The 15,427-nt window shown below is 40.5% G+C and overlaps 1 protein-coding gene and 1 pseudogene across 10 annotated transcripts in view; one reads left to right on the forward strand and one right to left on the reverse strand.

Moving 5' to 3' along the window:
* Positions 1-15,427, forward strand: part of Ambra1 (autophagy and beclin 1 regulator 1) — a 175,965-nt gene that overhangs the window by 51,583 nt on the left and 108,955 nt on the right. The window lies entirely within an intron of this gene.
* On the reverse strand, positions 5,426-5,521 carry LOC124960893 (uncharacterized; annotated as a pseudogene).

A 15,427-nucleotide genomic window follows, 5' to 3' on the forward strand; every position in this document is an offset into this window, starting at 1 on the left:
GGTCCAGTACATCTACCCACCCACCTCCCTCCCTCCCTCCCTCCCTCCCTCCCTCCCTCCCTTCCTTCCTTCCTTCCTTCCTTCCTATTGAACCTTGAGGCACTTAACCACATCACCAGCCCTTTTTTTTTTTTAATTGAAGCTGGTCTTGAACTTGTGATCCTCCTGCGCAAGCCTCCCGAGTTGCTAGGATTACAGGTGTGTACCAGCACACTTGACGTGCTCCTTCTTGAGAGTACTCTTGACAACATGTTTGTGTGAGCAAATTCTGCTTTAATGAGTAGGTCTGGTAAATTACCCAGAGAATACAGAATATTGTCAAGGTGTGTTTGGCCCTCAATGTTTCAAAAAATTAAAAATTTCCAAAATAAGTTCAGCTTTCTGTGTTCAATTGAAAAAATATCATTAATCAGGAAGCAGTGATTTGTATTTCCACATAACAGCAGGAGTTGAGTAGTTGTTGCCTCTTGAGCCAAGCATGGACCTCCTTGATGTCTTTATACTAGGGCTGACATGTTTCCAACTCAGCTGATTTTCTGTATGTGACTATTGCTTTAGCTCAAGTGAAATGTTGGTTAGGTGTGGAATCTTTCCCCAGCGCCTTTCCATGGAGTTTCACACTGGGAGGCACTTTCTACCCCACCTGTCCTGTTTAGTTCACCATAGAAGCTCCCCCTCCTTGCTGTAGGTTGACATGCTGACAGCCCTCTCACCTGAGAAACTGCCTGATTTTTTAAAAATAGCAATAATTAAGAAACTCCTCTGTTACCAAAGGGGGGAAAAAGGGTTTCTCAGCTAATTTGTTGGATGAGGCTCATTTTAGAGGGTAGATCTCCATTATGTCTGCTTACCCAGCATGAGAACAACCTTCTTTTGGAATATGAAGCACTTAAAACCTCTTGTCCCTGAGAATAGAGCACATTGGACAGACAGGCACATTCCAGTGAAAGGGGCATGTGACTTGGGTGTCACCTGCCAGGAAATTAAAATCCAGTTATGAACAGAAGTAGAAAATCATAATAATAAAGTAATCAAAGGCAGATAGTGGGACCTTGTTATAGAGAATTGCAGCTTGTTGACCTTGTGCCCCATTCCTTTGCTGCGTTAGAGGGTATAAGGCGAATCCTTTTGCCTCTTCTACTTTTCCCCTCTCCTGCATATGTTCATGTGGGTATCCCAGCTTCTTTTGCTTGTTTCTCCCTGCTGCCCTCTTAGATCACTTCACCTTGGTAAGTTGACTTTTGTCATTTTCTTTCTTTGTTCTAGCTAGAGATGTAACACACACCCCCTTTTTTGGTACATGTAACATAGATGTGCCCTCAACAATTTTTCAAGTATGCACGACAGTATTGTTAACTGTTTGCACATTGTTGTACAATAGATCTTGAGAAGTTTTTCCACCTTGCACGCATGATTGAAACCCTACACCCATTGAACAACTTATTAAGCCCCTGGCAACCACCATTCTACTTGTGTGTCTGTGAGTTTGATTGCATTAGAAACTTACCCCCACACACACACACTGAGAATTGAGCCCGAGGGCACTTTACCACTGAACTATATCCCCAAATTTTCTTGTTTTTATTTTGAAACAGGGTCTCACTAAGTTTTCCAGGCTGGCCTAGAATTTGTATCCTCCCTCAGTAGGTGAGATTACACTGCACCTGGTAATAGTTGTGTTTTTATTTTTTATTTTTTGGTACCAGAAATCGAACCTAGGAGTACTTAATCACAGAGCCACATCCCTGACCCTTTTTTATTCTTTTATTTTGAGGCAGAATCTTGCTAGGTTGTGAGTTTGGCTTTGAACTTGTGATCCTCCTTCCTCAGCCTCCCAAGCCGCTGGGGTTACAGATGTGCGCCACCACACCTAGCTAATAGTTTTTTAAAATTTACATTTCTCTGATAATTAGTGGTATTGAATATCTTTTCTTAAGCTTATTGACTGTGTGACATTGTTAGAGAAGTGTGTTCTAATTGTTAAAACGGTTGTTTTTTGTAATTGAGTGTTTCATATATTTTAATATATTATTTAATATTTGATTTAATTATTTAATATATACCCTTTTGTGATATTTGGTTAGCAAATATTTTCACCCATTCCGTAGGTTGCCTTTTTAGTCTATTGATTATTTCCTTTGCTAAAGTTTTAAAGCTTGATGTTATCCCATTTGTCCATTTTTTATCTTGTTGTTTATGCTTTTGATGTTGTATCTGAGAAAACATTGCCCATTCCAGTGTCACGAAGGATTTTTCCATTGTTTTCTTCAGGAGTTTTATGGTTTCTGTTGTTCTGTTTAGTTTTAAATTTATTTTCAAGTGAATTTTTTTTACGTGGTGTAAGATAAGGGTTCAGGTCCATCTTTTTTTTTTATTTGAGGATATCCAATTTTACTAGCTCTGTTTGTTGAAGATAATGTCCTTTCTTAACCATGTAGTCATGACATCCTGTGGTATTTGAGATTAAACCCAAGGACACTTTTACCACTGAGCTGTACCCCCAACCTATTTTTAGTTTTTATTTTGAGTCAGGGCCTTGCTGAGTTACTGAGGTGGGCCTCAAACTTGTGATCTTCCTGCCTCAGCCTCCTGAGTTGTAGGGATTATAGGTGTGTGTTACATCATTCTTTTCTGTCCACTAGTGTCAGTTTGTGAAGTAAAGGCTTCCAGGAGTATGTAAAATCCCACCATTATGGTTTATATCTCCTCAAAAGTTCGTGTATCTGTATAGGAATGTTCAGTAAAATGATTAGATCATGAGAGCTGTGACTTCATTAGTGGATTAATCCATTTGAGGGTTAATAATTTGAATAGACTACTAGGTGGTAACTAGGCATTTGGAGCATGGATGGGGGAAGTAGGTCCCTGGGGGCATGGCCTGCACTGTATTTGTCCATGGCCTTTCCTTCTCTCTCATTTCCTGGCTGCCGTGAATTGAGCAGCTTTCCTCCTCCATGCCCTTCTGCTGATGTTCTGCCTAACCTTGGGCCCAGAGTAATGAAGTCAGCTGACCATAGACTGAGACTTCTGAAACTGTGAGCCCAAAATAAATTTTTTCCTCTTAAGTTGTTCTCATCAAGTATTTTGGTCATGGCAACTAAAAGCTGACTAACATACCCACCATTTAAAATTGAGGTAAACTGAGTAGAAAGTGAGGTTCCCTTTTGAAGGGAGCGTAAGGCATGGCTGTTGTGATAGGACTGAGACTGGTTACTCTCCTTAGTTACTTGCAGCAGACACCAAATGGATCTATTTTGGAAAGTTCCATAATACAGAAGATAGTTTAGTTCATAACAAGGGAATGGAATATTATCCTAATTTCTCCTGCCTCCCCTTTTTTTATTTTTTTCAAAGGAGGCTGGGTGCAGTGGCTCATGTCTGTAATCCCAGGTTCTTAGGAATCTGAGGTGGGGGTCACAAGTTTGAGGCCAGCCTGGGCAACTTAGTGAGAACCTGTCTCGAAATTTTATAAATGGCTGGGGATGTAGCTTAGTGGTGGAGAACTTGCCCCACTGTTAATGGTAGAAATCAGAATTGGGTTTGTGTTTCACGGATTTGAAGGATGAACACCCCAAACAATGAGACAAGCAAGTGAGCAGAAGTTTATTGATTTATTACTTATTTTTTAAATTTGTTCTAATTAGTTACAGAAATTTATTGAAGAGGAAGTTAAAGTTCAGAAGTGTAAGAAATTTCCCAAAGGGGAGAGTATGGGAGGAGCAAGAGTTTGGCCAGGTCTCTTGGCATTCCTTCTTTTAAAGGCATATGAGGGGAAGGTGACTAACCCCTTGTAACCTGTCCTTGAGATTTTATATTGTCGCCTTTGCCAGGCTATTGCATAAATATCTTTTTGTTAGTATGGAGTCTTTTGTCCCTTTTGGGAAACAGATGATGTTCTTTGACATGCTGGAGCATATCTCAGACAGCAGAGCATACCTCTTGGCATCTGTCCTCCTTATTGATCTTCACTGTTCTTTCCTGCTCTGCCTGCCTATTTCCCCTACCTCCTAGCATGTGCAGGGCACTGGGTTCAGTCCCCCAGCACCACACTTAATCAATCAATCAGTGTCTTTCTGTGTAGTCCAGGCTGCTGACCTTGAACTCTGGGGCCTCTTGCTTTAACATCCCAAGTAGCTGGTACCACATGTACACAACACCTTACCTAGCTTCCTGCACTTCTTTTCTTTTCTTTTTTTTCGGGGGAAGCAGGTGGTGGTATTGGGGATTGAACTCAGGGTCACTCAACCACTAAGCCACATCCCAACCCTATTTTATATTTTTTAGAGACAGGGTCTCACAGAGTTCCTGAACTTTGTTTTAGTGATTTGTCCTGTCTCTTGATAAGTGAGGAAGAACAAAAAACCTTAATTTCCCAAATCCCAGAACTATCTTCTACACACAGAGAAGTAGCTGTCCAGGGCTAAAGTATATCTTCAGATTGGAAACCTTACAGGGGTAGGTAGGAAAGAGCAGTGAGTCTTTCATTCTTACTTTAATTTGGTTGTTCTGACCAATATCAGGACTTCATGCTTTACACACACATTGAGCAAATTTATAGTGAGTCTTATTGTTACAATCTGTTTTCAATGTCCATCTGTTTTCCTCCTTCCCTCCATCCTTTCTTTCCTTTCTTTGGTTTCTTTGAATTGAGATGTGGTTTCTTTAGGGCAGTAAGCTAACTTAATGGACTTAATTCTAATGCTGCTATTGTGACTAGATTGAAAATTGTACAAATAAATTCTTTTCTACATTGATGCATAACAAGGCACAGATCAAAATTTAGTGACTTAAAGCTACAATTTTGTTATATTTCATACTTCTTTGGAAAGACTTGACTTAGAGGGTAAGTTCTCCTGGTCTTCCTTGGTTCTCTCTAGAGCCATCTGGAGGCTCACTTGAGACAACTGGGTCTCTCTTCCTTCCATGTCGTCTTAGGGGCTTTCTCTCTACATGGCCTCTATAAAGTAACCAAACTTTTTACATAGCAACTTAAGACTCCCAGAAGTGATAGTTTAAGAGAAAGGAAATGGAAGCTGCCAATTATCTTACAAAGGTAGGCCCAAAACTAGCATTGCTACCACATTCTCTTAATTAAAGCAAGTCACATACCAATCTAGGTTCAGTGTAGGAGGGGACCACACAAGGGCGAGAATGTAAGAAGGTTGGGTTCCATCTTAAGGACTTCTACAGGGACCATACATATTTCTTTTCTTTTCTTTTCTTTCTTTCTTTCTTTCTTTCTTTCTTTCTTTCTTTCTTTCTTTCTTTCTTTCTTTCTTTCTTTTCTTTGCAAAGATAAAGGCTTATTTTATTTCAATGACTGATCTATATAATCACCAAGGGCACTATGTACATGCCCACAAAAGGAACTTTATTTTTTGTTCTCTTTCTCCTTGGACAGAATCTTGGTGATCTTTTCCATCTTAAAAATATGGAACACGAATTTGCGTGTCATCCTTTTGCAGGGGCCATGCTAATCTCTGTATTGTTACAATTTTAGTATGAGTGCCACAGTGAGCATAACCATATCTATTTATATACAGATCACACATCTCTAATCCCAAATCCAAAAGGCCCCCAACTCTGGAACTTTTTGAGCACCCATGAACATTTTTGGGATAAGGGAATACTTTTATTGATTGATTTTGGGTAAGGAATACTAACCTATGCTAATAGATAACCAATAGTAGGCAGTTAGTATTTGTAGTTTGAATCAAGGGTTTAATGGACTGACATACAGACTGGTGGATGGAAGTCATACTACTCTTTTTGGTTTACTTGATGGGTTTCATGTGGTTTTCAGAGCTCAGGTTCCCACATTTATGCCTTTACAGTATTCATCCTTCAACGCATGTCTTTCTTTTTAGGCATAGTGAGTTCATTGGCCATAGTGCATCATATTCCCTCCATATATTTTGGAAGTTGTAATCCAAGGAAGAAGAAAAAAACCCAATGGGCTACTTATTATAATATATGCCATGACTACTGTACTTCACCTAATTGTAATTATTTATTTATTTATTTGTGTGCGTGCGTGCGTGCATGCGTTCGTTCGTTCGTTAGTTCGTTCGTTCGTGTGTGTGTGTTTGTGTGTGTGGTGGGACTGGGGATTGAACCCAAGTGTGCTTTACCACTGAACTACCATCCCCATCCCCTTTTTATTTTTTATTTAGAGACAGGGTCTCACTAAGTTGCCAAGGCCAGCCTGGAACTTGTGGTCCTCCTGCCTCAGCCTCCTCAGTCACTGGGATTTTAAGCACATACCACTGCAAGTAGCTCTTAATGATAAAAATTTTATGACATAGGAATTTCCCCTGGAATGTGGAAGGAAGCTGAGGATAGTGAACTTGCCTGAGGTCATATAGCTAATAAGTGATACAGGTTGGAATTTAAACTACAATCTGCCTAATTCTAAAACTCATAAACACCAGATTACTTCATATTTTAGTTATTTAGTTTCTATTGAATAGACTCAGACTCTTAAGACATATCAGGAGGTTTCTCAATCACAGCACTTTTGACATTTGGGTATAGATAATTTCTTACTGTGGGAGGCAGTCCTATGCATTGTAGGATATTTAGTAGTAGTCGTGCCTTACTTAATAGATGGCAGTCGCACTCCTCAGAAGAAAAACCTCTCCAGAAATTACCAAACACCCCCTAGGGGAACCCTCCTCCCATTGAAAATCACTAATAAATCATTTAATGATTACTGCTGTCTTTTTGATCTTTCTGTTGTTTTACTATATCTCGCAAGGAACTGGCAGCAACTTCAAACCATTATTCTTATAATAGTACTGCCTGGTTCTGATGGTCTTGAGTCATGCCTTTCATTGCCGCTCCCCTATTTTTGCCTTTTTTCCCCCCCTTTTGTCTGTGATTCCCCTAAATAAAATGCAGCTGGGTAAAGTGGTATTTGTAAGGCCTTTTTACACAGGTAACGATTCAGCAGGCATTCAGGTCTCTGCGATTATAGCCATTAGTGCTAGTAAAAGAAGGCAATTTACATGTTTTCTAATTATAGTAGAGGGGAGAAATGCATAATTTTTAGCAAGCTGGGAATTAAATGGCTTCCAGAGTACACAGAGTTAATCTTCATGGGGTAGTATTGATTGACATGCTGGAGGACGATAATGTGCGATTCTTTTGGGGAACGGGGGAGGAGGGTGGAAATTGCAGTTTCTCTACTAATTGTACTTTAGGTGTCATTTATGACAATCTCATGTTGTCTAGACAGAGGGAAATGATGGAGAAATTATTCCAGTGGAGTCTCGAATGCTGAGTCCAAAAGGAATCAGGTGGTTGCCAGTCAGGATCAGGGTAGAAGGGCAAGTAGTATATCCCTAGAGGTAAAGCAGTACAAATCAAATGTTACTTAGAAAAGCAGTTCAGAATGAACCTTGGTTATAAGAAAAATGAATGTACTTTGAACTTTGTGTTGCTCAAGGGCTAACAGTAGATTGTTTGAGGGCAAGCTGGAGTCTTTGCCCTCCTATTTCTTTAGAATCCCAAAACCTCAATATATGAATAGATTTGAACCAGGAAAGCTGCCTCTTTGCTTCTGGTTAATGAGTGCCCCAATTAACTCATTGTACTTTCCTTTTTCCATATTCTCTAGTAAGGCTTAATTTACTCACACTCACTGCGTTCTTGATGCTGGCCCTAATTTTTTACTTTCTAAACCTGTCACAGTGGTGCATGCCTGTAATTCCTGCTATTCAATAGGCTGAGGCAGGAGGATCTCAAGTTTGAGGCCAAACTGGGCAAGACAGTGTCTCAATTAAATAAATAAATAGGGCTGGAGGTATAGCTCAGTGATAGAGTTTCCCTGGAGTTAATCCCCAGATCTCCCCCTCAAAAAAAAAAAATGTGTGTGTATATATATTATATCCTATTATAGAGTACTGTTTGTAATATGCTAATATGCCAGGTCAAGGGCTTGTCACTTTTTAATGAATGGCCTTTAGTCACGAGTTTTAACACTTTAGGTCAGGAATGTGAAAAATCATCTTAGAGGATTATACTGGTTTGTTTGTATTAAAGTAGCAAAGGGTCCTACCAATATATTTTTGTAGAATTAGTAGACCCAGAGTTAGACTTTTTAGGATTTATTTGTTATTTTGAATAAAGTTAACTGATGCTGGGCATAGTTGTATATGCCTGTAATCCCAGTGGCTTGGGAGGCTGAGGCAGGAGGATTGTGAGTTCAAATACAGCCTCAACAACTTAGTGAGGCCCAAGCAACTCAGTGAGACCCTGTTTCTAAATAAAATACCAAAAAAGGACCGGGAATGTGGCTCAGTGGTTGAGTGTCCCTGAGTTCCATTCCCAGTACCGGAAAAAAAAAAAAAAAAAAGTTAACTGAGAAGTCATGGTTATGGAATTCTGTAAGTCTCTTCTTGATTTTTTTTTTTTTTTTGTAAACCATCCAATTAGGATGTACTGCCTCTTAATTAAGGTTTGAACCTATGTATACAAGCTGTTATGGAACATGTGTGTGTGTGAGTATCAGAGCTAGCTGTGGAACTTTTTATTCATTGATCTGCTCTTACTTATCCTCTGGTGGACAGCCTCTGATCTAAATTCTTGATTTGAAAATAAGTCTGATCTATGAGTAGACTTCCCAAGCCTGCCAGCTAAAATGGATTTGAATACAGCTATCCTTGTAGATCATTTTGGGCCTTTGAGTTACCTGTAGACAAAAGTGACATTTTTTTATTGTAAATAAAGTTTCATAACCATATTGTAATGTGTTGAGGGTGTGTAAGAGCTAAGCATAATGCCAGTCATTTTACGAATGTATTAAAAATAACTACTCACCAAAAGCAGAGGGTCATTTGTCCCAGAGGAGCATGGCTGACTTTTCAAGCAAGCTTTTAAATAGCTAGATACATGATTGCACATCACATATAAATTTTGTTGCCAGCCTCTTCCCTTTTGGTGTCTATGTGATTATGTTGCGCTCCGATCTTTTACCATCTATTATTGTTCACTGCCCAGAGGCATTGTAGAATACATGAATGTTTGGTATAGACATTTTTGAGCTTTTCTGGTGGAAGGCATTGTGAATTGTTTATGCTTGATGATAGTAAAATCAGGCTGAGCTACACTATAGGCATATGAGCCCTTTCTGTAGTGTGTCTTTTTTTTTTTCCCCTGAGGTTAATCTTTTAGCAGTGCCGCCTTGCCTTGGTCCACCCCACAGCAGGAGCAGGAATTGCCTGCCATGCTCTGCTGGCAACTGTACCACGTGCTTTAAGTGCACCCCTAGAACTAGGGGGCCCTGCAGTTATCAGATGAGTGCCTATCATTGGATAACTTAAATGATAATTGCTAGTGTGTGAAATGGGGAGGCTTGGAAGCCTCTGCTTTAAAGCAGAGATGTCAATTCAGAAATCATAATAGAGGTGTCGTTTCAGAACACACAATTATTTTTTTTTTTTTTACAAAGAATAAGGGCTTGTCATCTCCCAGCTTGGGCATGCGCCTAAGGCACAGATCTAGGGCGTGCAGAGCAAGATTCAGAAATGAAAGCAATAGTGCAACTGAGTTTCTTTGACCTTCTGCCCCTTCATTTCCCCATTCATTGCCCTCTTTCTCCTATGAGGTCCCTTTTGGCAACATACAGTCTAGGAGCATTGGTGGTAGTTTCTTAGGCAAATAGCCAGCCTTGGACTCTATAATTTAATGAGCCTCTCAGGGACCAGGCAGCATTGCATTTATCAGGACAACTATGTCAGCACTTTAACCTGAGTGGCCTTAAGTGATGAGAATGATGAAGAGTGATGTAAGCAATTTCTGCAAACTTTGTTTCTTTAGGAATTTTGGTGTAAGTTTTTGGATACCTGGCAACCTTGTCTTGAGACTCACCAGGTCACTGAGGGGAAAAAAACACAGATAAATTGTCTTGTTTCTCTTTCCTGGTCTAGGTAGAGCTGCTGTTTGATTCACTTAGATATTTATTGGTCTCTGTTACATGTTAGTTAGGATGTGAGTTTTGGTGGAGATGAAAAGATGTCTTGGACCCAGTACTTGATTTCATTCATGTAGCTTGTAGTTCAGTGGCAGAGAATATAATTCTAAGTGACTGCAAAACAAGGAGATTTGGGAGAAGGCCTCTTAAGAAAGGTACAAAATGCTTTGGGGTATCAAGGAGGAAGGTGAATTTCTGGCTGGAGGAGTAAGTCATTTGAACTTTGAAAGATTTTTACAGGCAGTGATGAGAGAGAAGAACTTTCCAGGAAGAAGAAATGGTCAAGATAAATACAGGGTCAGGATAGTGAGGGTTTGTATAGTATAGCTAGGACAATAATTTTCAGTGTGGTCTGGAAACCCCAAAGTCAAAAGCTACTTTTATAATAATGCTGACATGTTCTTTGTGTTTTTCACTTTCATTCTTCCACAGATGTGCAGTGAGGTTACATGATATGTAATGTCATCATTCTGATGGCTAATTGAATGTGTGTTTGTGTATTAATTCCTCAGTTCTGCTGGGTGCAGTGGTACACATCAGTAATTCCAGAAACTTGGGAAGCTGAGGCAGGAGAATTGTAAGTTCAAAACCAGCCTTGGGCAATTTAGTGAAACCATGTATAAAAATAAAATTTAAAAGGTATAGGTTTGTAGCTCAGTGGTAGAACTCCCCTGGGTTAATTCCCTAGTAATGCAAAACACAACAAAACCGAGAACATACAGAGAAAGAAAACCACTGGGCTTAGAGCATATAGTATATCTAAAATGAATGAGAAGTTCTGCTGCAAAGTTTTGGGTGCCAGGCATTTTATTTCCTAGGTAGAAGGGAGCTGTTGGTTTGGGTTTGACTCTGCTGAATTGAAATAGCAGATGCCACCCTGATTTTGAAACCAAGCAAGGAAATAATTCCTTAGATATGGGCCAACAGTGGCATGTTAGCTTTTGGTAGCAGGCTTTCCCTAACTGAAGAGGCCACAGTTCTGGGGATTGATTGTTTCCAGTGGCTAGATAAGGTCTGAACATGTTTGTTTGCTTTAGGATATTGATTTCCTCTGTGATCTGACAACCATTTAAAAGAATGACTTCGGGATATAATTATTTAGCAGGGAGGAGTTGTAGTGACTTGTTTATTCTGTCTAGACTAGTACCCAGAATTTCTGCTTCTCAAACTGATGTCCCCTCAAATCTGAAATGAAAAGTTTTATTTTAAAAGATGGTCCATCTCATCTACCCTGATCACTTTTTCTGTTCAATAGTTTTCTTCCACTCTTTATTGTCTTCCTAGTCATGAATAGTCATCAAAAGATAGAGTTAATATAGGTAAACCTCTTAGAAATATTTAAAATATTAATTGAAAGGAACAAATAGTCATGTTCATTTACAGTGTTAGAACTTCTACAACTTGAATTGTGTGCCTCTTGAGGGCTTCAGCAGGGCTTAATTTCCTTCCTTCCTTCCTTCCTTCTTTCCTTCCTTCCTCCCTCCCTCCCCGCCCCCCCCCCCCTTTCTCTCGCTTCTTACTCTCTTTCTCTTTCTTATACTAGGGTTTAAAACCGTGGCCTCTCTCATGCTAGGTGAGCATTCTACCACTTAGCTATACTCCTAGCCCAGTAATCATTTTTGATGGCATTCACTAATGCATGAAATTTGATTTCTAGTTTTGTTGTTATTGTTGTTCTGTTTCTTAGTAATTATACCTTGTCTTTCAAGGCATTTTACATGAGCATATATTTTACAGCAGGAGTGGGCATACATTTTCTGTAAAGGGTTAGGTGGTATTTTAGGCTTTTGTCTTTTTTTTTTTTTTTTTTTTTTTTTTTTTTTTTTGGTTTTTCAACTTTAATGTTCATAAGGTTCATCTGCAGAGTTTGTTAAACATTCCCAGGCTCAGTCCTGACTCGGTAGAGCTCAGCGGGATCCAGAAACCTGTACTTATAAAGAGCACCCCACGTGATCCAACCCAAGTTGATCTGGGACCGTGTCTTGAACAGTGACTTTCAAATGTTTCTGACTAAAATATACAGTAAATAATACACGTTATGACGTAAACCACAAGTACACACCCCAATGCACAGGGGTACACACCCCCCACGGGCACAAGTAGGTAGAACGATCCGGCTCAACACAAGGGACTTTTATTTTTTTCATTCACACAAAGTCCAAGCTGACGTCCCCGGTCAGGTGACTCGGAAGTGGCACTCCTCCCAAGGATGGCTCAGCCACCGGCTGCTTCCTCCTGCCACTCTTGAGATCTTGTGGCTTCCAGGCTGCCCTGCTGTCACCCAGCCTGTGAAAAGAACAAGGAGAGGAGACGGGCTGGGGGAGCGGCTCAGCGGGGGACTTGCCCGGCACGTGCAAGGCCCTGGGTCCCCGTCCCTGGCGCTGCAAAACGATAAATAAAAATAGAAATAAAAAGAGTAGAGGAGATGGCGTGGAAGGTTTAGGTGGCGGTTCTGGGTGTGCGTAGGTTCTGCAGGACACGCTCCGTGGACAGATCTCGGCCACAGGCCGGGTGGTGCAGTAGGCTGGGATAGTCGGGAGGGACGGGTGCTGGTGAGCACCGTGACTTCCCCACCTGAGGGAGGTGCGGATTCTGTACTCAGAGCAAAGCCTCTCACAGCGCCACCTACTCCTGCTGCACCAACACCCTTCCATGTTTTCCTGTTCCGTTCTTTTCTCTTCCACCTTGTTTTTCCAAGTGACAGAAAACGCTTGTCTCCACAGCTAAACTGGTTTTGAGTTCTCCCAAACCATTCGCGGCATGGAGAGCATCTCCTGGAGGCTGGGGGTTCGTGCGTGGATCGAGGGACCCCGCTTTCTTGGGGTGTGTATCCAGCAGCGCACCGTCAGACCCAGGCAGAAGCTGGCCAGCCATGCCGTTGGTTCTGTGGTGCCAAAGGAGGGACAAGAAACGAGGAGGCAGGCTCGCTCCCAGAGGGTGACTAGCAGTCAGCAAAGCCCAAAGGGCCTCCTCGTGGTGCTTTAAGATCCTAGGACTCAAAGCCTCTACTAAATGAGGAGACCATGCTGGAGGCAGAGTGCCTCTAAAGGGGAGGCCGGACACGACCCATGAAGTTGTTCTGCTGTGTTCACTACGCAGTTCACCCTGTCCCCGCCCTTGCGTGAGACTCACGAGATTCATCACGTATGCTGACCCAGCCACCCAAAGCTGCACAAGTGTCCCTAGGGGTTTCCTGCCCTCCGTGGCCCAGACAGACCTGATGATTCCTAGGCTTTGTCTTTTAACTTTGCTTTTCAAGGTCCAAAGCAGCCAAGGATAATACATAAATGAATGGATGTGACTGTGTTCAGACAAATTTTTTTACAAAAAAGCTATCTCACACAGGGTTATAGTTTACCAAACTAGATTAAGAGCATTAGGGTATGGGGCTTGAGTTGTGGCTCAATGGTAGAGCGCTTGCCTAGCATGTGTGAGGCACTGAAATCGGTTCTCAGCACCAAGTGGTTGTCCATTGACGACTAAAAAAAAATTTAAAAAGAACATTAGGGTAGGTTGCTGTGTGAAGGAATCTTTTATTTATTTAATTTTATATTTATTTATTCTGACTAGTTGTACATGACAGTAGATGCATTTTGACATATCATACATAAATGGAGTATAACTTCTCATACTTTTGGGTGTACATGATGTGAAGTAATCTTTTTTAGAAGTGAATAATTACTGTGAAAATGACTACCTCTTTAACTTCAGTATTTTACTTTCAGATTTTTTTTACATTGAATGTTTTTATTTTCTTATTTTGACATAATTTCAGACTAGTAGAAAAGTTGCAAAGACTTCAATCATCCTTGTACCAACCCCTACCCCCCAAAAATAAACCCAAAACAACCCACTGGTGAACCAGGCGCCCTGAGGGAGAAAAGAAAGGAGTTTTAAAGGGTTTTTGTTTTGTTCTAAAAGGCTTCAGTGACGTTTTGTGTGTGGGGGGGGTGGGGGGTATTGGGGCTTGAACTCAGGGACATTTTACCACTGAACTCCATCCCTAGCCCTTTTTATTTTTTATGGGACAGTGTCTCCCTAAATTACTAAAGCAGACCTCAAACTTATGATCTTCCTGCCTCAGCCTCCTGAGTTGCTGGGGTGATAGTCATGTATCATCATGCCCTAATTCAGGTAATTCTTTAAAATAGTTCTAAACTGAGATTGTAGGTCAGAATGAAATAACTGCTTCAAGCCTGAACAACCCTAACTGAACCCTCCCTCACTCCTTCCTGATTTTGCATTATCAAATTGCAATATAGATAATTAAGTTAAGTCAAATTTGTGGGGGCCAGAGGAGAAGGTGCACAGCTGCTATCCCATTCCATTTTCTTGTGGCATTTCCCGTTGATAGCTCTTTGAAAGAGCTAACTGTAGGAGAGAAAGATCTTTAAGATTTCTAGGAGTGATGGTGGTGATGTTTGCCTATCTAGTAGCTCTATTTCTTTCTTTATTCCAAACTGGAGAAGTCTATTTTTACTCCAGATAGTACTTGTGGAGAGTTTATGTTTATCACTGATTTGTATATGTGTGGAAGTACTATTCATTCTGCTTTGCTCTTTGGATTTTGTGTATTAGCAGCCAAAATGCCGTGTGTGTGTGTGTGTGTGTGTGTGTGTGTGTGTGTGTGTTTTCCTGGTACTTCTATATTGTCTGGGAAGCAATTGGTGCCAAGAGATTCTGTAGTAAGTAGGCACAGGCGATGATTGTTCAAAGAGAACCTCATCACAGACTCCCCAGGGACAAACCTTAACATTTTGATTCTACTCTGATTTAAAGAAGTCTTTCTAATTAAGATAGGAAGTTAGGGTAGGAAGTAGACTGCAGGATTCTCAAATAGTATCATTAAAATTATTTAATCCAATCTCTTCCAGTTTAGGAATCTCCTTTATAGTATCCCTGATAAGTTATCTCATCTCTCTCAGTACTGTTGTTGCCTTGACACAGTAGGGGGCAATATTTGCCTCATAACTTACCAGGTTAATTTTCCAGGCATAAGCACTGAATATATATTGGTCACACTGGAGGATTCTCTTCACCAGAGCTCCTCTGCTTTACTAGGCAGCTGTTTGGAGGGTGATACAACAGGGCTGGGACGAACTCAGAACTAACTCCAAAGCACTTAAGAATGGAACAATTGTTTAGGTTTTCTGGGGCAGCCAGCTGCTCCCAGACTTTACTTCCATTCTTTGACCCATTCTTTGATCCTAAAGAACTAGTTTTAGTTAATAAAATAGTATTATTATAAGGTGACATATTTTGATCCATAGCTACTAAGTTACAGTTAAGATAGGAGCAGGAAGTTCTGATGTGCTATTGCACAGTTGAGTAACTATAGGTAATAATAATGTTTTATATGTTTCAAAAACTAGAAGAAAGGATTTTGACAGTTTTCACCATGAAGAATGAAAAATACTTGAGGAAATAGATGTTTAATCTGACTTAAACATTATA

This window comes from Sciurus carolinensis, chromosome 11, assembly GCF_902686445.1.
Source record: "Sciurus carolinensis chromosome 11, mSciCar1.2, whole genome shotgun sequence".
NCBI lineage: Eukaryota > Metazoa > Chordata > Mammalia > Rodentia > Sciuridae > Sciurus > Sciurus carolinensis.